Source organism: Paroedura picta, chromosome 7, assembly GCF_049243985.1.
Source record: "Paroedura picta isolate Pp20150507F chromosome 7, Ppicta_v3.0, whole genome shotgun sequence".
Taxonomy (NCBI): Eukaryota; Metazoa; Chordata; class Lepidosauria; order Squamata; family Gekkonidae; genus Paroedura; species Paroedura picta.
The window spans coordinates 48200931-48228696 of NC_135375.1; the positions used below are offsets into that span (position 1 = coordinate 48200931).

Sequence of the window (27766 nt, forward strand, 5' to 3'; positions counted from 1 at the left end):
AGATGAGTCTACAAGGGCAACATTTAAAGTCCCCACCAAATAGTTAATCATCAATCACCTGATTTCTTAATCAGCTGAATCTTGAATCAGCTGGATCTAGCTCAGATTGATTTGGGCTTCTCTCAGTTGATTTAAACTGATGGGATGTGTGATTCAGCTTAGATAAACCCAAAGGCTTCATCACATCTGGGACATTGCAGTGATGTTCTGGTATTTGGGCAAAAGTCCTATTGGTAAATTTGGCTTATACCATGGCGTTTCCCCCCCAAACACAAGAGTATCACCCTGATGGAATATCAAGGGCTAATGCTTCAAAAGCCTGATAATCTTTGAGTGACAGTAAGTTCAAATAGAATTCCGTGGAGAGTGTCAGCCAAGAAATGACTGTTGAGAATGGACAGTTGAAGAAGGGATAGTTTAGCACTTAATGAGAACAAGGAGGCAAGGGCAGAGTGAGGATCATGGAAGATTTCCATTCAAGTGAAAACAAGACAGAGCTTCTAGTCTAGAGAAGTAATCCTTGCCCAGTGAAAAGGGAGATTACACTTCAAAGAGAAGTGGTCTCTGGTTTGTGTATATAGGAGGATTTGGGGGAATTTGTTGTTGATTCCTGCCTTCTGAATGTTGTGTTAGTGTAACTCAGAAAGCTATACTTGTGAGTTAAAGCAGAAACTGAAAAGACAGCTTCCGTCCCAAAGTTTTCAAGACACAGTTGAAAAAACAAAAATATTTTTACTTGTTGGCAATGTACTAGTAGGATTACAAAGTTACCTCGATTTTTGTATTGGTTCACCTCATACATCCTACCCCTGATTCTACTTGAGCTTTTCCCCTCCAAGTTAAATAAAATATTTTGTTTATTTTTGAACTTTCAAAAGTCTCTCATATTCTATTACAAGCGTAGAAGATTAGCAGGTATATTTATCTCTTCCGTCAAGTCCCTGGGCTTGACCAACATCAAATTATATAATTACGTGACAGAGTGGGATAGCCATAGACCAACAAATAAGAAGAAAATAGATGTAAGGGCTGCTCAGCAAGAAAAAGAAGAAGAAAAAAGGGGAGAAAAAGGTAACATGGCGACATCACCATCATCTGGATGTAGTGACGTCACTTCTAGGTCACGTGAGTAGTGACATACACCTGTTGCTGCATATCAAATGAATCTTTCTTTTGATATAAGTTTCCCCAAACAGGCCAGCTGATCAGCAGTGGGAAGTGGGCCTCCACTAGGGGGTCTGGCAATCCTATTCCAGGGCTCTTATCTTTATTATAATTTCACTGCCAACACATATAATAGCTGGCCAGGTGCTGGAGCTGAGCTGGAGTGTCTTTATAGGTAGACAAGTGAACAAATCCAGGGAGTTTCCAAAAAGTGGGGTTGTTTCAGGTTGGGAGTCCAGAAATCAGTTAGAGTTCCAAGGTATGGGAAGTCAGCATCTGAGTATATTTGTTTCCATCCCTCCTCCGCATCTTTCAAGCTAACTAGCCACCTGCATGGCCTTCATTTTTAAAGCCTTAACCCTTTAAAGCCTTAACCCTTGGGCATAAAATTACTTTTTTACTGCCTCTCTGGTTGTTTTATAAATAAAATGATATTTTAAAGCATATTCACATCGTTTCATTTTAAATAGTGGCATGGAAACTTTAATGTTCAAGAGCATTTACTAGTACAGTGTGTGTGTGCTGTCCTCCCCCATTTTTGTTATTACATCTGTAGCCCATCTTTCTAACATCTGGGATGGTGAATATTCCATTAACCAGCATAATCAGTGGCTAGAACTGGAAGAAACCTCTTGTCCCCACAAGATTCCCAAAATATTAGAAAAATGTCAGAAGTTCTACTGAAATTAACATATAAGGAAATTAAATGGAGGAAAACAGCTGTTCCTGAAATGACTGTTATGAGAAAGTGGTTGACTAAAAATGCTTTAAGACCTCAGAGGCTAATTTTCAAAAGAACAAAAATGTAAAAAGAAGGTGCACACCGACAGTGGCTGGAGCATACAAAGCAGGGAGTCGAATAAGGTTCTCCTTACATTGTTACCATTCATTCATGAGTAGTATCTCTTGAATAATGGGCATCCTTCTACTTCCCTCTGCTCTAAACAGTTTCAAATAACCATGAATGAAAAGGCCAGCTTGATGTAACAGTCTGTTATTTTTAGGGAAGAGCGCCCTTAATAGGAACAAAGCTAAAATTCAGTTTTGCATTACCAAAGAAGCCCTAAAAGGAAATTTAGCTTTGAACAAATGTATTGCTAATGGGATTTAGTTTGTTCTATCTAGACAGACTTTATTACATATTGATGTCCGTCTTTACTGGGAACAGTTGTATATTTGCTTTTCAGCAATTGTTTTATGACAACTTTGCACAGAAAGGCTCCTTTTCGTTTTTTGCTACTCTATTCTCTAGTACTCAAAATGTGTAACAGAACAAAAAAAAATGATTTGGAGCCTAGCCTGTTCCTAAATAGCTTTGGATACTACTTTATAGTTAAGAAGTGAGTGATCGTGTACCACTCTCAAAATCCAATAACTGTTGATGAAAGGCTGGTCAACATCACCTATGGAAACCTGTTGACTAGAAAACATAGGTTGACATTTTACAAGCCTTTTAACTCATGAGAAGAATAAGGTCATTTGGAATGCGGTCATACCTATTTCTTTCCCTTATAAGAGCTACATTTGTGTCCAGTAGCATGTTAGAGATCAACAAGATACCTGATGAAGGGAGCTTTAACTCACCAAAGATCCAAATCTTTTTTGGTGTCCAAGTGCTACTAGACTTGGATATAGTTCTTCTTCTGCTGATCAACACAGTTATCCCTGACACTATTTGCCTTATAAGTTACCCATCAGGTTTATATTATATTAATCATTGTGGCACAGAGAATAAAATGTAGGATTTGGATATAGGAAATACAGATACTCATACAATTCTTATATTTGGAATATGAGCTTCAATGATTCCAAAGTGAATGTTGCAGTCTTTGGGGTTCTTCTCTGTGTCCAAGAAAGACAAAAATTCATAATCCTTTTCCATGGCCAGATTATCTGCTGCTGCCAGACAAAGAAAGGAAGAGCTCGTTCCTCTTCCTCAGTATTTTGTCATCTTACCTGTTTCATCAGTCACTGATAGGATATTCCTGAGCAGAGTTTCTAAGATCATTGACATAAATCAACTTAGATGTAGATATGTTTAGAATAGCTCCCTGTGTTCTGTGTGCTCCTGAACATACACTTGTAATATTTTCCAGGATGTCTAACATCACAATTTACCAGATTGCATTGGATGCTTTAAGCAGTGATTGGAAAGAAGAGAAATGGAAGAAGGAAGGTTGTAATATTTTTCCAAGTAACAGCAATTTTGGTGGTGTTTCTGGGCCTCAGCCATAGGCCTGGCAGGATAGATATTTCTTACAGGCCCTGCAGAACTGTCTAAGATCATGCAAGGCCCTGATCTCATTGTGTAGAATGTTCCACCAGGATGGGACTGGGGTTGAAAATGCCATGGCCTGGTTTAGGTCAGTTTAACTTCTTTGGGGCTGGGAACTTTGAGTAAGTTTTGCTCACTAGTTCTTAAACTTCTAGGGGGGATATCATGGAGGTCTCTCAGATATGCATATCCCAGACTATTTAGGCCTTTAAAGATGCGAACCAATACTTTGAACCTGATTTGGTCCTCAATCTAGAGCCAGTGTAGTGTCAGGAATCAAGCTGAGCCCAGCCCGTAGAGTCCATGGTAGAGAGACATCCAAGATACAACAGGCAGTTGAAAGTCCAAGGAAGATCTTTATTAAACGGAAACTATAAAATCACTGGAAACAGCCAAGATCTCCAGAGCAAAGATCTTGGCAGTTACGAAGATACAATAGACACCTCAGGATTATTATAGAGTACATTCGATAGGGGAGGGGGACATAGGCATTTAGGCGGGAGAGCATAGGGCACCAGAGGTGCAAGAATTCCCAGCTGGCCAGATGGCTCGGCTTTGATCCCAACAGTTACATTTCTGTTGAGTCTCCACTGTCTTTGCAAGGTCAAAGGAGCAATTCGATAAGGCAGGCAGATAGTGACACCCCACTGGGAAAGCAGGGGAGACATGGAGACATAACTGCATTCTGGACCAGTTGAAGCTTTCAGATCAGCCTCAAGGGCAGCCTTGTGTAAATCAAGTTGCAGAAATCTAGCTTGGAAGTGACCATTGCCTGGATCACAATGGCTAGATCAGGGTAAGGTGCTAAGTGCCATGCCTGACAGAGATATTGCCTAATGGTAGAAATGGCATAATGGTGTAACAATAAAATCAAGGCAAATTTAGTTTTTAAAAAATGGTGTCTATGGAAATCAGTTCAGATGGAAATGGGCTACCCTGTGAGGTAGGTGAGGAGGAGGAGGGGGAGGAGGATGACGACAAGGACGACAGATACCCTGTGGGGTAGGTGAGGCTGAGAGAGCCCTGATATTACTGCTCGGTCAGAACCATTGAGTCTGCCATGAAAATGCTAGAGGGTGTCACCCCAAGGGTCAGTCATGACTCAGTGCTTGCACAGGGGATACCTTACCTTTTTACCTGTCCCTAGAATATTTGGCCACAGTGATCCATGCAATGGTTATTTCCATATTAGACTTCTGTAACTTGCTCCGTGTGGGCCTTCCCTTGTCTCTGACCTGGAAATTGGCAGTTGGTGCAGAATGTGGCTGCTAGGGGCCTCATGAGATCATCTTGGAGGGCCCATGTCCAGCCTATGCTGAGGCTGCTGCACTGGTTACCAATTAGCTTCTGGATCAGATTCAGGGTTTTGGTTCTTACCTTTAAGGCCATCCGCAGCTTGGGCCCTGCTTATCTGAGGGGCCCAGATAACCTTATGCCCCCTGCAGGGCCCTTTGCTCTGCAGGTATGAATTTGCTAGTTATCCCCGGCCCCTGGGAGGCATGACTGACCTCAACCAAGGACAGGGCTTTTTCGGTCCTGACCCCGACCTGGTGGAATGAGCTCCTGGAAGAGCTGAGGGCCCTGATAGAACTGGCAGTGTTCTGCGGGGCAAGTAAGACAGAGCTCTTCCACCAGGCATTTAGTTGAAGCCAGGCCAGGAAGATCAGGTCCCTCCCTATATAGGCCCTTGTAGAGCCCTGTAGGCATGCCTTTAGTCAACTGAGCAGGGGCACCTCTCCTGAGGATGACGGATATCGGTTTTCCTTGGCATTATAAGATGTGGTCAGGATAGTGGGAGGGTTATAGATTGTTCACCATCATTGTTTTATGGGGGTTTATTCTTTTATTGTAAAGTGTCATGAGCTGGCCTGGTTTCGGGAATGGAGGTGAATAAATCCAAATATAAATAAAAATAAATTGAATGGATGGCATTTGGGCTACTGAATCTCCAGCCATGTCAAAAGAGTTTTCATGGGTAAGTGCAGTATATAGTCAGATAATTAGTTTACCATTAGTACATTTCTGAGCCCCAAGAGAAAGCAAGCAAGCTTGCAATGAGCACAAAGACTTTGTGACTGTGCTTTGGGAGTTTGCATTAAAAGAAATCTAGAGAAAAAGCCATGAGATCAACTGTCCTCTGAACCTGATAGAGTCAATCAATAGTGATTTTCTTCTCAGCATGTGACACAGTGTCCCTGACTTTTGTACAGAGTCATGGAGGGGAGGGGGAGAAATCGTTGAATTTGTTATTAAGAAGAATTCTCCCACACCCGCATGAATTCATCCTTAATTATTTGCTGAAACTCATAAAAGAGAAACCACATCAGATCCTCCTTAGTGCATAACTCCTTATTAAATACAAAACCCCAAATACCACAAAACTTAAAAGAAAGCCAGCAAAATGACACAATGTTAATGTACTGTGAATGTGAATGTTACAACATATGGAGAGCAAGTATATAAAACAGCAAGACTTGCAGATCTAAAATTAACACACTTCAGGCGCCTGCAGAGATCAGAGTGGACTTCAGAAAGAACACACTGATTAAGCTAAGAGGATCTAATGAACACTGTGGACATACAAACAAACACTGTATGCTCAAGAGGAAAAGGTTCTTAGTTTAATCTTACTCCTGTGAGCAATAGAAGCAATCCCAGTGATAGTTTACAAGCACTGAAGTGAATTTGTTCAACATCTAGACTGTAAATCTAAAGAACAATGAGCAAGTAGGAGTTAAGTTATCCAGAAATCAAAGACAATGCTATTATGTTCTGATGTTCTGATAATTTGTGATAAAATCTGGGGGAGCAGCGGAAATGATAGAAAGGGACTGTCTTTTCTTCCCTTCTTCCCTTCCAATAAGTTCTCATTCTCTCTCACACTCACACATGCACACACTCTCTCATGCTTAAACATTGATCATTCTGCCATGACTTGGAAGGGCCTAGCATTTCCTTGAGACATCAGGGCCTCTAAACACGCACCTTTATCTCTTTTACTAGTTTATAGTTGTGCAATACTTTCGGGTAGCTGGGAAGCAGACTTGTGCCAAGCCGATGCATCTACCATCTGGGCCACATATTTGATGTGATGTTTCAAACGAGACTGTGTTCAGTCTACCGGCAGGAGGGGAATAGTGATACAGAAGCAAAAAAAAAAAAAAGGGTAGTTAAATACTAGTCATGCAAAGGAGCAACAGAGCAGCAGAAGATATTTGTAGCAGCAACATCAGTATTCTAAGAACATTTCTGAAGTGTTACAGCTTCATATTTTATCTATTTAAAATATTTAAAATATATATGCCTACTTTTTTCTAACCACCAGTGGCACTCAACATGTGTGGGTGTCTGGAAGGCTGTCCTGTGGTCTTTAGCAGGGGAGTGAGACAGCTGGACCACGGCAGCACCAAGTGAGCGGTGTGGGTGGGTGGGTGAGTGGGTGGTTATCTGGTGGCAGTGGGGCTGGGCAGAATGGCTCGAGTCCCCATGCTCCAGGCAGAAAATGGTCTCGGTCCTCAGCAGTTTGACCAAGACTCCCAATACACCATCCCCTAAGGATGATGCCTCTCTCCAACCTTACCCACCTGCCAATGAGGGAACCTCTAAAGGGACCTGGGAACAGAAGGACAGGCAAACACTGCCAAAGTAGCACAGATCAAGACACTGGGTTTTTTCCAGTCCACAACAATCTTGGTTACTCCTGGGTGGCCAGGCCCACCAACACACAGAGGTGACAAGTTCAGGCAATTGAAGGAAAAGAGAGAATGCTGTCTCAGCCCTACAGCAGCCTGAGGCTTAGTGGAACTGCAGAAGACCCATAAAGCTCCTTGTCCACTCTGGAAGGAGAGGAAGGAGACATGGGAAGATACCAGTCCTGCAGAACAGAGTTCTGAGATGGTGAAAACAGGAGAGAACATTCACCCAACATGGAAGAGTTCTGAGAAGTCTCCAGCTTCAATAGGAAGAGCATGCCTTTAGGCACAGGACTGGCATTCAGGCTGGGAAAGAAATCAAGGTAGGGTCAAAGAGTGGAGCCCTCTTGTAACCCCAGACCAAGAAACAAAGGAGCCAGGCTTAGACCAGGGAGAAGGTTAAAAGGGGAGACATGGGAATAGTTGTGATCAAACATGGGAACAGAAAGGAGCATGGAAGACTTTGCTGGTGGAGATTCTGAGAGATTGAAATTGGAGTTGACAATTGGAGTTGTCTGCATATGGCAAGCTTCTATTGCATGCCTGGAGTGAAGTCTTTGTGGCCAGACCAGATGAGGTAGAGCTGGAGGGTTGAACTGGAGGTATCCAAAGGCAATCTCCACAGCAGCAGGAGTGGAACCCCAGGACAGGCAAGGGCAACCTCACGAAATCATAAAATTCATAGAATCATAGAATCATAGAGTTGGAAGGGGCCATACAGGCCATCTAGTCCAACCCCCTGCTCAATGTAGGATTAGCCCTAAGCATCCTAAAGCATCCAAGAAAAGTGTGCATCCAACCTTTGCTTGAAGACTGCCAGTGAGGGGGAGCTCACCACCTCCTTAGGCAGCCTATTCCACTGCTGAACTACTCTGACTGTGAAAACATTTTTCCTGATATCTAGCCTATATCGTTGTACTTGAAGTTTAAACCCATTACTGCGTGTCCTCTCCTCTGCAGCCAACAGAAACAGCATCCTGCCCTCCTCCAAGTGACAACCTTTCAAATACTTAAAGACGGCTATCATGTCCCCTCTCCACCTCCTTTTCTCCAGGCTGAACATTCCCAAGTCCCTCAACCTATCTTCATAGGGCTTGGTCCCTTGGCCCCAGATCATCTTTGTCGCTCTCCTCTGAACCCTTTCAATTTTATCTATGTCCGTGAAGTGAGGCCTCCAGAACTGCACACAGTACTCCAGGTGTGGTCTGACCAGTGCCATATACAATGGGACTATGACATCTTGTGATTTTGATGTGATGCCTCTGTTGATACAGCCCAAAATGGCATTTGCCTTTTTTACCGCTGCATCACACTGCCTGCTCATGTTTAGTTTACAATCCACAAGTACCCCAAGGTCTCGTTCACACACAGTGTTACCTAGAAGCGTATTCCCCATCCAGTAGGCATGCTTTTCATTTTTCATTTGATCAGTAGTCCCTCCACCCCCTCATCTAGATCATTAATAAATATGTTACCGGGCCGAGCACCGAGCCCTGAGGTACCCCGCTACTCACCTCTCTCCAGTCTGATGAAACACCATTGACAACAACTCTTTGAGTGCGGTTCTCTAACCAATTCCCTATCCACCTAACTATCTGAAAACTCAGATTGCAGTCCTTCAACTTATCCATCAGAACATCATGGGGAACCTTGTCAAAAGCTTTACTAAAATCCAAGTAAATGACATCAACCGAATTTCCCCGATCCAGCAAACCTGTTACTTGGTCAAAAAAGGAAACTAGGTTGGTCTGGCAGGACCTGTTGGAGACAAAGCCATGCTGACTTCCTTGGATCACCAAATTGTCCTCCAGGTGTTTGCAGATCGCTCCCTTTAATATCTGCTCCATTATCTTCCCCACAACAGAGGTCAGACTCACTGGTCTGTAGTTTCCCGGGTCATCCTTCCTCCCTTTTTTGAAGATCCAAATAACGTTTGCTCTCTTCCAGTCCTCCGGGACATCTCCAGTCCTTAAAGAGGTCCCGAAGATGATGGACAAGGGCTGTGCAAGTTCTCTGGAAAGTTCTTTGAGTACTCTCGGGTGCATTTCATCCGGACCAGGGGATTTGAACTCATCCAGTGCAGCTAAATGCCTCTCGACAACCTCTCTATCCATGTTAACCTGCCACCCAGACACTATCCTTTGGCTACGGCCATCTCTAGATGTGCCTAAACACTTTGACCTGTGGAAAAAAAACAGATGTAAAATAGGCACTAAGCCTTTCTGCTTTCTCTGCATCTTCCGTTGGAGTTTGTCCATCCGCACCCAACAGTGGGCCTATTGCCTCCTTTATTTTACGTTTGCTCCTCACATAACTGAAAAATCTTTTCTTGTTACAATGGGCTTCCCTGGCCAATCTTAGCTCACTCTCAGCTTTGGCCTTTCTGATGATTGATCTACAGTGCCTAGTAACCTGTAGGTACTCTTCTTTAGGGCTCTGTCCTTTCCTCCATTTCCTGAACATTTTCCTTTTCTTTCTTAGTTCCTCTTGAAGTTCTCTGTTCATCCAAATAGGCTTCTTAGAGCTCCTGCAGTGTTTTCGTCTTTCTGGGATAGTCATTGATTGAGCATGCAATAGCTCTTGTTTGAGTAGTGCCCACCCTTCACATGCTCCCTTCCCTTCCAGCATTCTCGTCCATGGTATGACACTCATCATGTCTCTGAGTTTATTAAAGTTTGCCCTACGAAAATCCAACATCCGCGTGTGGCTACAAGCTTCCTTGGCTCCCCACCTCAAAAGGAATTCAATGAGGACATGATCACTTACCCCTAGGGTCCCCACCTCCTTCACCTCATCCACCAACTCTTGCCTGTTGAAACTGCTTAAAGGAATCTCTTCCATGTCCTGTTTTTAAATCCTTCCCCCCCCTTCCCATGCTTCCTTTAATGATGCTTACACTCTAAATGGATTTGGCCATAGTTATTCATGACCTCATCACACCCAGATTTATGTGTGGCTGTCTTTGAGGAATGTTTATAAACTATAACTGGTACAGAATGCCATGACAAGATTATTGACAAGTCCCAACTACAAACTGGTTCCAATCCACATGACATTGCCAACCACCCACATGTGGGAAGCAAACTGGTTACTATATCCACCATTTTAAAGCATGAGTTGGTAAATCCCAAAAAGTGGATTCAGCAACCTAAAAAGTGCTATCACATGGCAGGCAACCAGCAGCCCCCAGCAAAAGAAATCTGTGGAGGCAAAGAAGGGCTACATCTGCCTCCAATGTCCCATCTTCTCAACCTCCTTCCTTTCCCTTCTTCCCGGGGATGGGAAGTGCCTGGAGCAATTAATAGGCAGACACATGCCTCAGCTGTTATTGTTCCTTGTCTGTCACTGGCTTCCCCAGGCTGGCTGCCGGGAGGAGAGGTTGGGAAGTAGACTTGGGCCCACCAGTGGCACTCAGCATGTGTGGGTGTCTGAAAGGCTGTCCTGTGGACTTTGGCAGGGGGGTGAGACAGCTGGACCACGGCAGCACCAGGTGAGGGGTGTGGGTGGGTGCGCGGTTATCTGATGGCAGTTGGGCTGGGCAGAATGGCTCAAGTCTCCATGCTCCAGGCAGACAAGGAGCTGCTCCAGGCTAGGCTGGCAAGCTTTTTGTTGTTGCCGTGGCTGGGCATACACAGTGTGGCAGAAGAGGAGGAAGAGGAAGTAAGTGGTGGTGAGGAAGGAAGTTGCAGTGAGGGAGGGGAGGGAAGGAGGGTGGTGGACGAGGAGAAGGCACTAGCAGCCTGGAATTAATGCAGTGGGGGGTAGAAGGGTAGGCATGTAAATGAATAAGAGTGTATTTTTTTAAATTGGCAATTGCAGGAAGTTCTTCTTTCAATCAGCCTTAGCTCCCTCTCCTTTCTTCCTGGGATGGGAAGTGCTTTTTAAAAATGAAGAACTTCCTGTAGCAATGAATACACGCACACCGCCTGTCATTGGTTGTGCCTCTATGAATATGCAGATAGGTGTTTAAACGAATATGCAGATAGGTGTTTAAACGAATAATTACATTAAAAAGAAAACAGTAATCATGGGAAGTTCACATGTCAATCAGCCATTTGGACTGGTGGGACAAAGTGATTGACAGTGGTGGGCAGGCCAAAGCACAACAAGCCTAAAATGTGTTGCTCTCCTTGCATTTGTGAGGAGTGCAAGATGTGCGAAAACATGCGAGACAGCTTGAGAGGTGTGGAGTGCCAGTAAGTCACTATTTTTCTCACATTTTGTAATACAGCAGGCTTCACGCTACAATTAATTATGTGCGTAAAAGCTCCAAATTAGATTTTATTCATTATTATCTTTAAGGACTTTAGTATTATAAGTAGGAAATCCAGAGTAGCATCTTGTTCCACACATTCCTGCCTATACTTTGAGATTTTCACCTGTGACTGTCTTTTACCTCTCTCCTTTTTTTCTTTTCTTTTTTTTTTGGAAGTGAGAAATGGCTAAGAGCACAGTTGTTGCCCTTCAGCTTTGGAATACCCTCTCAAGCACTCTTATGGCCAGATTTGTTGTCGTCTGGTACAGGCTAAAAAAAAATCTCTTGGTGAGTAGTTCCTTTTCCCTTCAATCTTAAGTATGCTGTTTTACATTCGTCCTGATGGCCCATTATGCACGGCCGCTGAAACGGCGATTTCAGGTCACATGGAAAACGAGGAAGGGGAAGACGCGAAGCACACCGGTTATGCATGGGATGGGGCGCAACGGCGGCAAAACCCAGAGTAACCGATTATGCACGCGGTGCTCCCAGCGCCGCCTCTGGTTGCTTCCTGGTCACCTGGAAGCTGCGCTTTTTCGGCGGCATGCACCGAAGCTGCAGCCGGTTGCATGCCGCAGCTGGCACCGTGCATTATTGGTGATTTTAGTCGCCGCCATTCCACCCCGAATGTGCGTTATTCCCCCCGTGCATAATGGGTCGATGAGTTGCTCGTTCAAATGTGTCGTGTTGTGTTAAACTTAATTTTCTCAATTTTTAATAATTTGATTGTTGTGGAATTACTGTTGTTTATAGTAGTTGCTATTCACAAAACTTTGATTGATTGGGAGCTAAATTCTTTAGATATGAAGCAGAGCACATGGTCTATGCATACAGTAGTCTTGACGCCTTTCTTGGTCATGAGTCCTTTCAGAAGAAAAAATATACCTGATATTTGATCTTTGCATATCACTGTAAAACAATTTTCAATACATCATATATATTGACAGTGAATCCCTGAAATAAAATGTTCATTCTTCCTCATCATAAGTTGACTCAAGTGTGACAGCAATGACTGAACTGTAAAAAACGTATTGTGCAGCTATGTTATAACAAATACCATATGTAATGTCAAAAGCTTTCATAATGGTATATTTCTGAACTATATAACCACAATTTTCAACAAGCAATTCCTCATAGCAAATTGTATCAGATACTCCAGGAAATATGGAACCTTACTGCACCTTTAAAAGGAAGACTCCTGTATAGTTATTTAAATATTTAAATTTTCTTATGGATATAAACAGAACATTTCAATAATTCAAGCTCTTCATATTCAACCTCACCCAACTAAACGAACATGCTTTCTGTTGTGTTATTTGCTGGTGTACCTGTTACATTCATTACATGCAACGTATTTCATCCACTTAAAGTATCCTGTCTTCACAATTGCTCCTTTTCTTGTTGCTTCTGCAAAGATTGCTGTTTATGCCAAAGTTCAATTACTGTTCTCTTAGTGCATGTTTACTAGTCATTATCCTTTTAATGAGAGTCAGCAGAATTACTAATCCTTGTGAAACATATTAGCTGCAGCTGGTTTGATTCCTGGCTGTATTCCTTTTTCCTTTGTTATTTTTCATAGTAGCCTGTTCCTTTAATAGTATGACAAGATGTGTGAAAATGCAGTCATTTGACCCAAAATGTCAGGTGATCTAAAAGGCATGTTGTCAGTGCTAGAGCTAGTTTGTATAAGAATGTTTGGCATCCATTCACTGGCAGCTCAAGCTAAAAATGATAAAAGGGATTCCCATATCACTTGCGTCTCATTGTATTTTCTCTGCAGATGTCAGTTCCAGCACTGATGTCTCTCTCCCTCTCACCACTGGTGAGAGCTTCATCTTCTCTTTTTCTTTCAACATATAGTCCCAGGGTATGGTTGGAGGGTGTATGATATAGTAACTGTGCTGAAGCTAAGCCGGTCCATGCCTAGAGGGGAGACTTTTCAGGAACACATTCATTCCACATTCATTTCTGTCACTCAGGAAGAAAAATGGATTATACATAAAACAAATAAATTCTGCCCCATTCTTCAAGTTCAGCCGGTCTGACAGCATAAGCATGATGTCTTTTCCTAAACTTCAAACTATTCGCCAATTTCTGTTTTGTTTTCAAATATATTTAATCTTCTTTTATCCCTTTATTGCAATTGTATTGGGGTTTTTTTTGCTGTTTATATGTAAACCGCCATAAGCCGGCTGTGCCAAGAGTGGCAGTCTATAAATACAAATATAAAGTCCCCTATTTTGCAGCCGCATCTACTGTTCTACAACATTAAGTGGCTGAACAGTGTTCAAAACCTATTTAATGAAGATTGCAATCATGAAAAGGTTATGCAAGAGCAGCATATGAAACCTTCTGAACCTGCAGCACGGCAGGACTCAAGGCGAGACCTGTGGAAGGGAAAGAGGAGGCCAAGTGGTTGGAGGAGATCTTTCTCCCTCCTGTCTCCCCAAACCTGCTTACTTGGGGAGGGAAATTTAAAATAATTTATATTTCATTTTTGAGGGCATAATTTTTTGGTGCCAATATTTTTGAAACCTAAAAATGTCCCCAAATGTACTTCTAAACCAGGGGTAGTCAAACTGCGGCCCTCCAGATGTCCATGGACTACAATTCCCATGAGCCCCTGCCAGCGAATGCTGGCAGGGGCTCATGGGAATTGTAGTCCATGGACATCTGGAGGGCTGCAGTTTGACTACCCCTGTTCTAAACGGTATCAATGCTCCCAAAACTTTTGGATAAAAGTGTCATGCCCTTTTTGCCATCCCAAAATGAAATTAAAGCCATTTTTGAAGCATACACCACAATACAGATTTAGCCTGTTCATAACACTTGCATGTTATCTTAATCAGGCACCATTTCCAGAGTATTTCTTTTTGGCTCAGAATGAAAAATGTGCACATGCATGTTCTTCATTCTTCAGCCAACTAATTTGTAGCTACATGCTTGGAAAGTTATTTCTGTTAACCTCTTAATCTTGAGAAAATAATAGGACACATGATGACAGGCAGAAATCCAACTGGTGGACTGAAGCACCCCTCCCTCCATCTGGGACCCAACCTGCGACCATCCCATATGGAATCATTATCATGAGGTCAATTTAAAGGATACCTGAGGGCTGTAGGTATAAAGGCTTACCTGTTCCACTACACCTTTTCACTTTGCAATTCTGTCCTTATCTATCTTCACACGTGACACAAAATTCAGCATGCAAGTGTGCCCAGTCATCCACATTTGTTCTAGCCAATCAGTCACAGATTGTCAATAGCCACATACCAAATGTTCAATCAAATTCTAAAGCAAATCAAAGTATAATCCTCTAGAGGCAGTAAGAAAATATGCATGCATAAGGCATCATGTAAAACATACATAGGGAGTATTCTTGGGAGGAAAATGAAACTTTCTCTAAGCAGTCATCAAAGGAATGTAGAAGGACGGAGCCAATTTCAAATTAAGCAGGGAGTAACATGCCCATCACTAAATTGAATTGTCTTTTGCCAGTTGCTAAATGTTTATACTGTGAGACATTACAAGCCGGGTGAGAAGATAAATCTGAGCTGTATAGTTCTTTCCCTCTAAAATCTGTTTTTATCGCTGGCACAGCAATAATAGTTCCAAACATGCCCCCCACTCTAAACAAGGAGCCTCTAACATAAAAAAGGTTCACAACTCAAAACATTTCTTGCAGACATTTTTCATAAAATCCAATGAAACAAAATTTGAGCTGACTCAGAGCTTCTGGAAGGGCATTGAAAGAAGAAAGGAGGCTGATTATTATAAACAGACATCTATGTTTTATTTATCCAATCCTTTGTGAAGTGTATAATATATCTCTAACTTAGCCTTTCTCGACTTTTTTATCATTGAGAACCCCCTGAAATATTCCTCAGGCTTCAAGAAACCCCAGAAGTGATGTGATCATGCAGAATATGGTTGGGAGGCATAGCTGTGTACATGCCCACCTGGGCCCCCTTTCCTTTGTACCTCCTCCGGGCCCAACATTGGCAATTTAGGGGTTCAACAAGACCATCATACCACTCAATAAATGTTTATCAAATTAAAAAATATATAACAAATGAATTAACCCCCACCCATTCAGGAAACCCTTCCAGGGCCATCGAGAAACTCTAAGGTTTCATTAAAGCCTTGTTGAGAAAGCGTGCTCCGACAACATTTTAGTTGGAATATTTCCTTGCAATGCCTTCTTAGGCAGAGTTTCACTCTATTATGTTCATAGAAGTCAATGGGCTTATCCAGCTGTAACGCTACAGAAACTGCAGTGTTAGACTTTGTCCCTGCCATGTGATGAAACTTTCCATCAATACCTCACTTAGAATCATAGAGTTGGAAGGAACTTCCAGGGTCATCTAGTTCAATCCCCCCTGCACAGTACAGAAACTCACAACTACCTGCCCACCCATGGTGACTCCAATTTCATGTCTAAGTGATCCTTCACCAAAAATCTCCATAATCCAGTCTGGCCTGGAGCAAATTCACCTACCCACAGTGACAATTAGCAGTTCCCTGAGTATGAAGGAAGGGCCACAAGGATACAAACACTGGCACATCCCTTCCATCCCACCTACTCATATCTGCCTATGTTCATAGAATCAGGATTTCTGTCAGATGACTAGCTTCTGCTTAGAAACTTCCAAAGAAGGAAGAATTCACCACCTCCAGAGAAAACATCTTCCAATGCAGAAGAGCTCCATAAGTAGTGATTCAAATCCCTTCCTGAAAACCGATTGAAAGACAAAAGCCGATTGAAAGACAAAAGCATAGAGAAGGAAGCATGGTCACTCCTACCAAATTACCCCAACACCTTAGCCTTGGAGAACTCCATGTACAGACCATAGTCTCCCTAGGCAAAAGCAGCCACTTATTGCAAAGCAAAGAGATACATGCATCAGATAGGAACAAGAAAACACACAATGGGGTATTCCCAGAAGGCCTTCCCTTAGCCATAAGTAATACTACACAGCAACAGTTCCCCAGGAAAAAAACAAAACACTAATGTGAGAAACAGAAGTGATGGCAGTTCATCCTCCAAGGGAACACAGAAAGTAAGACACCTTCTCAACAGCAACAAGTTGGTTGACAACAAAATTACACATAAAGCAAAAAGATGTTCCATGGGGCATTTAAAATTTTCCACTTGTTCTGGTATCAAAAACTATTAAAGCACAAAAGACTATTGTGAAAGTCATGGCAATGTGGAACAACATTGTTCAGGCTTCCCTTGTTGTTAGCTACAAGGTAGCCTTGGAAGAAGTTCCAAGCCCAGCTGAGGTTCTGCATTGTCAGACCCAGTTACTGGAATGGGTTGTTGATCATTTTCCTTGTTGCCTTTCATCACACCTCTGCTGAATTTGTTAGGTTGGTGCTGCTTTGAACAGCTACTGATTGCTGCACGCCATTACCCTGCCTGGTTTAATCACATACCAGCAGTGATCAGGGGTGTTTAAACCTGGAGAAGGCTGTATGTTCCTCTTAGTAGACCCCAGTTGTGCAAACATTAAAGGACCCTCAAAGTGATCAGCCAGTGTGAGTCCCATGTTGGAGATTAGGATGCAGCAAACAGTTTACAGACAAGCATACAATGTTCATCAGCCACAATCATTCGAAAGCCAAGCTTCAAATATATTTGTCTGTCCACTATCTACCTTGAACAGCTGCTGAACAGCTTTGTGCCTGTGCAGTAGCTGTTATGGCAGAGTTTAGTTTCCCTCTGCTTTGCAAACCTCTTTGTCTTTTGCAGTCAGTAACAATATGGAATTAGGGATCGTAATAAAATGGCATGGAGAATACTATGAATCCTATTAGATTGTGTGGAAGTGCCCATGTGTGAAATACCCTTGATAACATGGATTTAGACTTTAAGTGCTTATTTATACTAACTGGCTGTGTTATTAATTTGGTCCACTAATATGATTGCCTGATGAGCAGCAAGTAGAAAGGACAGGTCTGTGGGGTAGAGGGAAAGTAGAACTCCCAGTGTGAAAAACTGTCAATTACACTTTACTGTTTGAATACATGAAAAGTATCAGACTACATAATATGTGAAGAGTACTTCTGATGACATGCCAGTCCTCTGATTGACCCTCATGGGGGAGGTCCCTCCCCACTGAGAGCCACCAAGAGGGGCTGGAACACCATTTGAAAGCACAAGAGGGTCTTTGATTGGCCCTCACTGGGAGGGCCCTTGCCCAATGAGAGCCACTCACAGGCTATGCCACTCTCCAATGGTGAAGTCAAACCACCATCAGCAAGGGCCTCCACCCCCTTGACAGCAATGCCACTTTCCCTGATCCTTTAGCATTCCAGCTGCTGTCTCCACTGACCTCCCCACCCCTTCCAAAAATCTGCCATCATTATCCCTGATTCACTGCCACCCTCTGAGCCCTCGCTACCCATAGCTGGTGGGGAAGGCTCCCACCCCCTCCATGAGTATGCCATGATTCCTGCCCTCTGGGAGCCTGGGGAATGCCCTCCTGCTGCATCTCCCATCCCTCTCTCCATGACCTACTGACTGCTAGGGTAGGCTGGGGAGGGCTGAGCATGTTCTTGTATCTCTCCTGGTCTCCAGGAAACAGCAGGAAGCTAGGTGTACATTCTGCTCTAGCCACACACAGCCTTCCTGGCCTCTGTAGAAGGAGCTGGAGCCCTCCTGGCTTCCAGAGAAGAAGGCAGGAACCTGGGTGCATACTCCACACTGTCCGTGTTGGTCCAGCAGCCCTCCTGGCCTATTCATGTGCACCTGCATCCTTTCTAACCTCCAGGGGCAGGAAGCCAGGTGCATGTTCTGCTCTGGCTCCACCATTCCCATGACCCTCCTGTCTTCTGAAGAAGGGAGTGGGAGAGTGTGGCCATGATCCATGCCCCCCACCAACTTCCTGGATTCCAGGAGAGCTAGGGGGTCTGTGAGGGCCCTTGCCGTTTAAAAAATGGATTTCCCTACTAGTTTCAATATATAAAAGGGCTCCTACTATTAATGCAACTAAGATACATATTAGACGTGATATTTTTCACCTATATACATGGAAGAAGTATTTCTCTGATAGAGAAAGCTCTCCCCTGACATAAGATGACTCTTCAGTTAGTGAAAGGATAACTCAACTCAGTGTTGCAGTAGAGGGAATAATCTACTATTCACCCTTAAAAGTGGTAATTCCTAAGGGTGGTAATTCCTAAATTTCCTGTGGAGAACACATAGAGTCCCTTTGTTGTCTATACACTGCTAGTGACTGCAATATACATGCCTCTCCTCAAGACATGACCACTGCAATATCTATGCTCACAAGCATGGGTAAAATTCTTTGAAGCAGCAACTTTTTATTACAAAGAAGTGGGGAATGAAGACAGAATATATTTTTCATCATAAACCAACCAACAATTTACGTTTTGTAAATGTTTTTAACCTTTCAATAAATGCAGCCTACTCTAAGTGATTTCTTATCTCTTAGCAACTGATTATTACCTGTCACACCCTGTGATATTTTATTGCAAATGACATCTCTCATATGGCAATTCAATCATACTTTCAAGTAATGTTCTGAAATATTTCCACTGAAATCAAAATGCACTGCTAAACAATACAAAAGTTATTTTATCATATGGGCATTATTTTTAAGTGGATATCATTTGCATATTGTATTATTTTTTAGAACCCAACTTTTCCTCATCACTACTTCTCTAACTTGTACCCTACATGAAAAAACAAATACAGAACACATGTATAGCCATAAACCTTTTTTGTGTTTAACTCTGTGCACACCAATATACAAACCCCTGCTAATAAAGGGAGCATTGACTCTCAAAAGCTTGTTGTTGTTGTTATGTGCGAAGTCGTGTCCGACCCATCGCGACCCCATGGACAATGATCCTCCAGGCCTTCCTGTCCTCTACCATTCCCCGGAGTCCATTTAAGTTTGCACCTACTGCTTCAGTGACTCCATCCAGCCACCTCATTCTCTGTCGTCCCCTTCTTCTTTTGCCCTCGATCGCTCCCAGCATTAGGCTCTTCTCCAGGGAGTCCTTCCTTCTCATGAGGTGGCCAAAGTATTTGAGTTTCATCTTCAGGATCTGGCCTTCTAAAGAGCAGTCAGGGCTGATCTCCTCTAGGACTGACCGGTTTGTTCGCCTTGCAGTCCAAGGGACTCGCAAGAGTCTTCTCCAGCACCAGAGTTCAAAAGCCTCAATTCTTTGACGCTCGGCCTTCCTTATGGTCCAACTTTCGCAGCCATACATTGCAACTGGGAAGACCATAGCCTTGACTAAACGCACTTTTGTTGGCAGGGTGATGTCTCTGCTTTTTAGGATGCTGTCTAGATTTGCCATAGCTTTCCTCCCCAGGAGCAAGCGTCTTTTAATTTCTTTGCTGCAGTCCCCATCTGCAGTGATCTTGGAGCCCAGGAAAATAAAATCTGTCACTATCTCCATTTCTTCCCCTTCTATTTGCCAGGAATTGAGAGGGCCGGATGCCATGATCTTTGTTTTCTTGATGTTGAGTTTCAAGCCAACTTTCGCACTCTCCTCCTTCACCCGCATCAACAGGCTCTTTAGTTCCTCTTCACTTTCTGCCATTAGAGTGGTATCATCTGCATATCTGAGGTTGTTGATATTTCTCCCTGCAATCTTGATCCCAATTTGTGACTCCTCTAATCCCGCATTTCTCATGATGTGCTCTGCATACAAGTTAAATAGGCAAGGCGACAGTATACAGCCTTGCCGAACTCCTTTCTCAATTTTGAACCAGTCAGTGATTCCATGTTCAGTTCTCACTGTTGCTTCTTGACCTGCATATAAATTTCTCAAGAGACAAATAAGATGCTCTGGTATTCCCATCTCTTTAAGAACTTGCCACAATTTGTTGTGCTCCACACAATCAAAGGCTTTAGCATAGTCAATGAAGCAGAAGTAGACGTTCTTCTGGTACTCCCTAGCTTTCTCCATGATCCAGCGTATGTTGGCAATTTGATCTCTAGTTCCTCTGCCTCTTCGAAATCCTGCCTGTACTTCTGGAAGTTCTCGGTCCACATATTGCTGGAGCCTAGCTTGTAGGATTTTGAGCATAACTTTGCTAGCATGAGAAATTAGTGCAATGGTGCGGTAGTTTGAACATTCTTTGGCATTGCCCTTCTTTGGGATTGGAATGTAAACTGACCTTTTCCAATCCTGTGGCCATTGTTGAGTTTTCCAAATTTGCTGGCATATTGAGTGTAGCACTTTTACTGCATCGTCCTTTAAGATTTTGAATAGTTCAACTGGAATGCTGTCACTACCACTAGCTTTATTGTTGCTCAGACTTCCTAAGGCCCATTTGACTTCACATTCCAGGATGTCTGGCTCCAGGTCAGTAACTACCCCATTGTGGTCATCAGGGATGTTAAGCTCGCTCTTGTATAGTTCTTCTGTATAATTTTGCCACCTTTGTTTAATCTCTTCTGCTTCTGTGAGGTCCCTACCATTTTGGTCCCTTATCATACCCATCTTTGCATGAAACGTTCTCTTCATATCTCCAATTTTCTTGAAAAGATCTCTGGTCCTCCCGATTCTATTGTTTTCTTCTATTTGTTTGCACTGTTCATTTAAGAAGGCATTCTTATCTCTTCTAGCTTTTCTCTGGAATTCTGCATTCAATTGGGTGTATCTTTCTCTTTCTCCCTTGCCTTTCACTTCCCTTCTCTCCTTAGCTATTTGTAAAGCTTCCTCAGACAGCCATTTTGATTTCTTGCATTTCTTTTTCTTTGGGATGGTTTTAGTTGCTACCTCTTGTACAATGTTGCGAACCTCCGTCCATAGTTCTTCAGGCACTCTGTCTATCAGATCTAATTCCTTAAATCTATTTGTCACCTCCACTGTGTATTCGTCGGGGATATGATTTAGTTCATACCTGAGTGGCCTAGTGCTTTTCCCTACTTTCTTCAATTTAAGCCTAAATTTTGCAACAAGAAGCTCATGATCTGAACCACAATCAGCTCCTGGTCTTGTTTTTATTGACTGGATAGAACTTTTCCATCTTTGGCTGCAGAGCACATAGTCAATCTGATTTCTGTGTTGACCGTCTGGTGATGTCCATGTGTAGAGTCGTCTCTTGGGTTGCTGGAAAAGCGTGTTTGCTATGACCATTGTATTCTCTTGACAAAATTCTACCAGCCTGTGCCCTGCTTCATTTTGTACTCCAAGGCCAAACTTGCCAGTTATCCCGGTTATCTTTTGGCTTCCTACTTTAGCATTCCAATCCCCCATGATGATAAGCACATCATTTTTGGGTGTTGCTTCTAGAAGGTGTTGTAGGGCTTCATAGAACTGATCAACTTCATCCTCTTCAGCAGCAGTGGTTGGGGCGTAGACCTGGATCACTGTGATGTTGAATGGTTTGCCTTGGATTCGAACTGAGATCATTCTGTCATTTTGGGGATTGTATCCCAAGACTGCTTTTCCTACTCTCTTATTGATTATGAAGGCTACTCCATTTCTTCTGCGAGATTCTTGTCCACAGTAGTATACCTGATGGTCATCTGAATTAAATTCACCCATTCCTGTCCATTTTAGTTCACTGATTCCTAAAATGTCGATGTTCAGTCTTCTCATTTCTTGTTTAACCACGTCCAGCTTGCCTTGATTAATGGATCTGACGTTCCAGGTTCCTATGGAATAAAAATCTTTACAGCATCGGACTGTCTTTTCGCCACCAGTTACTTCCACAACTGAGCGTCCTTTCGGCTTTAGCCCAGCCGCTTCATTCATTCTGGCGCTACTCGTACTAGCCGTCTGCTCATCCCCAGTAGCATATTGGACACCTTCCGACCTGAGGGGCTCATCTTCCAGCGTCATATCGTTATGCCTATTGGAACTGTCCATAGAGTTTTCATGGCAAAGATACTGGAGTGGTTTGCCATTTCCTTCTCCAGTGGATCACCTTTTGTCAGAGCTCTCAGCTATGACCTGTCCGTCTTGGGTGGCCCTGCACGGTATAGCTCATAGCTTCACTGAACTACGCAAGCCCCCTTGCCACAACAAGGCAGCGATCCTTGAAGGGGGCTCAAAAGCTTAAACCCCCTGAATCTTGTTGATATCTAAGGTGCTAATGGATTAGAATCCATATCTTCTACTGAAGACCAATATGGGTACCATCTGAAACAAACCCCTTATCATAGAATCAAAGAGTAGGAAGGGACCTTCAACCCCCCTACATAATGCATGAACTCATAACTACCTGCCTATCCACAGTGACCCCATGCCCAAGTGATCCTCACACCACCACCAAGTGACCCCATGCCCAAGTGATTGCCCACCACCATCAAGTGACTCCATGTCCAAGTGATCTCCGAAACACCAAGTGACCTCATGTCCAAGTGATCCCCACCTCCACCACTACCAAAAATCTCCAGAATCCAGCCTGGCCTAGAGGAAATTCACCTACCCTGCCACAATACCTTTCAGCACACTGTCCAAATTTTTGAGCTGAAAAAGCTGCCTGGTTCTTTGTCAGACCACTATCATTTCAAATGCATTCATCCATGCAATTTTAGTTATTGGACGAAGAAATCTAGTATGGATTTGTGAAAATATTTTAAAAATTAGATTCATATATGATAGCTTTCTAAGCCAGATGCTTTAATATACTTAGAAATAAAGCTAGTCATGTTGAGAAATCAATCCAAGGGCCATTCCCATTAATTTGATAGAGAAACATGTCTACTAGGTGTAACCTCCTCAGCACACGTACAAATGTTAAAATGTTATGTAGAAAAATGTTCCATCTTCACATGACAATTTTGGTAGCCTAATGGAGAAAAATGTTTTGGAGAATCTTAATAGCCATAGAGTTACATCCTATTCTTAGTCCTATATAAACTTCCTGGTGTCTCTAGATTTTTATGACAGAATGTAAATGCTGAATGAGGAAGAACACCTGTCCCAATTAAAAATGCGTTGCCTATCACAATAATGTGGGTTGCAGAGGGTTCATCCTTAATTGATACTGATCTGGGACATGAAGTATCAGTGTAATATTGCACAATTAGCTTGACTAGCTCTGCTCAGTGATTACCTTTGGTGAGCTAAACCTTTAAAAAGCCATTCAGATGGGATTCAGGCATGATTCTTTAATCAGTACTAGAACTATAGTGGCAGGGGGGAAGCACTACTAAAGCTAATCACACACAGTGTCTCCAAGGGAGGCTTCATTTGTGAATTTCCCAAAAGAAGGATGGCACAGCTGTCATGGGTTCATGACTCCCCAAATGCATTTCTTTTTCTCTTCATTAATCTGTCACTAATTCAATCTATCATGCCTGTGTTATAATCATATCTTACATTTCTCTCCATTACAGTGGAACAAATTACAACATTCTTCATTTCTGAAAGTCTCAGCAATTATTTTGGCTGTCGATACCATCTTCATGTTAAGGTGCCTTTCTGTAAGTAAGTAAAAGGAGGAAGGCTGATGGCCAATGGGTGGGAGCTCAGTCCAACAAGATGGGGTTTTTGATGGGGTGGTTCAGATGACTCTTGATGTAGAGGTTGTGTTTCTCCTTAAGGATCCTCTTTGCAGCTAGGGAGAATTGCCATTGGACCTACCTCTGGTCCTGAATGTCCAGGTGACATTCAGAGTCCCATGTGTCTGTCATTAATTTCAGTACCTATTGCATTCCCTTCAGGAAATTGTTATCAACATTAAATATATTGCCATCATTCCTTTACTGGTAATTTCCACATTATATGACTGCATTCATTTTCCATAGGGTTCCCCTAGAAAAGGATTTGTAAACTATAGTGTTTCAGAATGAGTTTTCTAGGTGGTTAGCTGGGATTCACAATTTTTAGCATATCATTCCTGTTTACAAAAGTGACCTTACTTCCTGTTGTCTCTGAACATAATTTAAAATGCCACCTTTAAGCAGTAAAGACCGAAAGAGAAGAAGAGTTGGTTTTTACATCCCACTTCTCATTACTCAAAGGAGTGTCAGTGTACCTTACAATTGCCTACCCTTCCTCTCCCCTCCACAGACACCTTATTGGGCTAAGAGAGCTCTGACTCTATGAGAGCATCTCTAAAATGACTGTGACTAGCCCAAGGTCACCAAGCTGGCTGCATGTGAAGAAACAGGGCATCAGACCTGGCTCTGCAGATTAGAGGTCACTACTCTTAACCACTACTCCAAGCTGGATCTCTGGGATTAGGGAAGCAGAAAGACTGCCTCCGAGAGATGACTTTGCTTTTGATGTCCCCATCAGAAACATAACTTGAGCTGTTCCTAGCTAGGTAGTATATAGAGATAGAGCTTCTCATTGATGGTGCCCATGCTATGGAATTCCTTCCCTAGAAATATTAACCTGCTGCCAACCCATATCTTCAGGTTGCAAGTTGGGGGACAGAATACTGTAAAATTATCTAAAGTTGCCACTTTGCTAGCATTACATCTCATTTTATTTGATATGTTTGATAGAAATCCATGGGATGGGACTTGGTAGTAGCCAACTAGCTTCATTGGGTTTGATTCCACATGAATTCTGTGTATGGAACTGCAATTTACCCACCTACCTCCTCCCCAAACTGCTTCTTCTCTTTCCCAAACAGCTGCTTTCTACCCAGCTTCTCCCCAAACAGCAATTTTCCCACTCACCTACTCCCTGACATGGTACTTCTGAAGGATATGAAGGGAGAGCAAAAGGAATAGAAGATTATCCAACCTCTTGCATAAGCATAACTTTATGATAAAATTGAACCCACTGATTTGAGCTATAGCTAGTTTTCTCAGACTACATGCACTCATTGTTAAATTTCCAAGTCTAAAAGTAATTATTTGAAACACCCAACTAGATAATAGTATCTTGATCATTATGTAAAGCTGACAAGTTTCTAATCCATTTTCTGGAGACTATATTATTATTGCGACAGACAGCAAAATGAATCTGTGTATCACTCTAACAAACCATCATGTTCAGTGTTTCAAAAAGGATACATTTATTTCCAAGACATTGAGATTTTGTTTGGTGGGTTGCATTTCACACTCATTGTCTTGATGTGCATTTAAAAAAATGACAACACAGCAAAACATCAAACAATCGGCAGCAATTTATCTATGTAGACTGTCTTTCCAGCTTTGCTTGAGTAAGTAGAAGCATCCTGCTGGCCACTGATCCCTCTCAGTTTTCCAAAATGATGACCATAGATCCAAGCCACACAGCAAATTAAATCTCCTGGGAGACCATCAGAATAAGGCTTAGCAGCTCAACATCTATATAAATCCTAATGTCTCAATGCAACATTTGTTTTTCATTTTTTTCTTAGAGCAGTTAGGTGAACACAAGATAAACACACTTCGGCAGTTTGCGCCATTAGCTTTATGTACAGACTTCATCCAGTCTTTAGCTTCTATTTGTGTAGGATATGGATGTTCCACACAGTTGTGCTTCTCCTAGACTAATTATGCACAGTGGCAACCAGGCCAGGCTGCCAGTTTCTCATGGCAGGGCAACATGGCCTACACTTCCCGTGTATGCATGGGAGATTAAATCCTTCAGCCCATGCACTGCTCCAGGGCTGGATGGTTCTCCCACCTCACAGCAGCGGTGGCAAAAGGGGGAGGGGGAGGGATGTGGAGGTCCCACTGCAGGACAGTGGGACAGCGGCATGCCAATATCCTACCATCATGTGGGTGTATAAACATCCCATTCGGCTCCGCAGCACCATGAAGCCTAATGGGGCATTTTGTGTCCCCATGGGGACATCGGGAGGAAAGAGCTGGGCCTTGAAGGCCTGGCTCTTCCTGCATGCATGGGCCTGGCCTTGTTGGGCCACTGATGGCCACCACAGCAAAAAAAGGAACACAGAAAAACCAGCATTCCCATGCTGCAGGCCATCAGAAACCCTAAAGCAGGCCAGGGCCAGGAGGGAGCCTTGATAGCTCTGGCGTTGTGCATAAGTGAGGAGTAGCCCCACTGTCATGCAGCTACTGGCCCGCCCTTCCTTGCCCATGCATAATCGGTCCTATTGTTCTACAGTGTCCCACTCTAACCCATCTGTAGGGCAAAAATGTCCCTTTTCCGGTAATAATTTTTATTTTCAAAGAAAGAACAAACTCAGAAACCAGTGTGTATACATACGCACATTCTTTAAAAAATTGTCAGAATCTTCCTTCATGTTGATATTGCAGTCAGATATAACTCTGGTTACCTAATCAGTTTAATTGGGTAGATTATATTGATTATCTACAGAATAGAATAATCTCAGTCGTTAAAAATGGCTTTGTGAAGATGTTAATTGAAGTTGACATTCAATCGCAAAAACAAAACAAAAATTGTTTGAAAATAATCTTAAACATGTTTCCTGATCAGAAGTTTTAATTATATTATTTGTTATGCCACATTAACCCACGATTAATCAACTAACCAACTAGACTGAACAACTCACTAAAGCCTTCAAAGAGAACTGAATTTTTCCCCATTTAAGTTGCAGAGATAGTTATTACATATCTAGAATCATTTTTAAGTACAGCTTTAAGTGTGCTATCTTACTTAAAGTAATAAATGAAGAAAGATCTCTTTTTTTGGTAAATGAGCTTTTAAGTGCACAGCTGTCACATAACATTTGCAAGCTCTGCCTAAATCCTGAGGGCTAGAGGCTTTTTTTAATTCAATGAAAGCAGCAATTTTAATTAATTAGCAGCTGGGGCTTTAAGGATATAGTTGAACTCAAAGACTCCTCAGTAAAACTGGAGGAGTATTCAGGATTGGTCTAGTGAACAGGAACAGATTTTTCACTTTGTCTATCCACAGATCAGAATTGATTTTAAAATTCCTTGATTTACTATCTGCAATGGCAAGCACAATGTTGTGGCCTTCTGAATGATTTGCGATGTCAATACAGCAGTTTATGATATTGGCTTGACTGACATGAAGCATTTCCAGAACCATTCAGATTAGCAGATGTTGAAGGCAATTCTGAATTTTCTCAGGTGGATGTGGTCTGGGAAATGAGAAATGTTGACTTTCTTTGGCTTAAGAACATAGATGTGCTCCTCAAATTTTTGAACTTCTGGGAAGGCAATGATCAGCTGGCCAGTGAATCACCCATTGTTCAGTGCCCTAATTGATCCTGCCTGGAATGTCTGTCTACACTGCTGTGAGAAAGAAAATGATGTCAGGAATAAAATGAAACTGGCAGAACACTTCTAATATCTGACCTAGTTTGTTTTACTTATTATTGCTGTATACCAGTGGTCCCCAACCTTTTTATCACCGGGGATCGGACAACACTTGACAATTTTACTGAGGCTGGGGGGGTAGTCTTTTGCTGAGTGACGTCACCGCCAACGCTGCCTGAGCCCCTGCTCTGCTTGCTTTCCCGCCGGTGCCCCTGACTTCCCGCCGCCC

At 42.7% G+C, this 27766-nt stretch overlaps 1 long non-coding RNA gene across 2 annotated transcripts in view; it reads left to right on the forward strand.

Moving 5' to 3' along the window:
- Window positions 1-400: 400 nt before the first annotated feature.
- The window catches only part of LOC143841786 (uncharacterized), a 49516-nt gene continuing 22150 nt past the window's right edge, over window positions 401-27766 (forward strand). The window contains exons 1-5 of one of the 2 annotated variants that reach the window (XR_013232828.1): window positions 401-1125; window positions 3261-3340; window positions 11564-11674; window positions 23722-23808; window positions 27170-27533. This is a non-coding gene — a long non-coding RNA (uncharacterized LOC143841786). Of the gene's footprint in view, window positions 1126-3260; window positions 3341-11563; window positions 11675-23721; window positions 23809-27169; window positions 27534-27766 lie in introns of those variants that run through there. The other variant, XR_013232829.1, reaches the window with a different exon arrangement.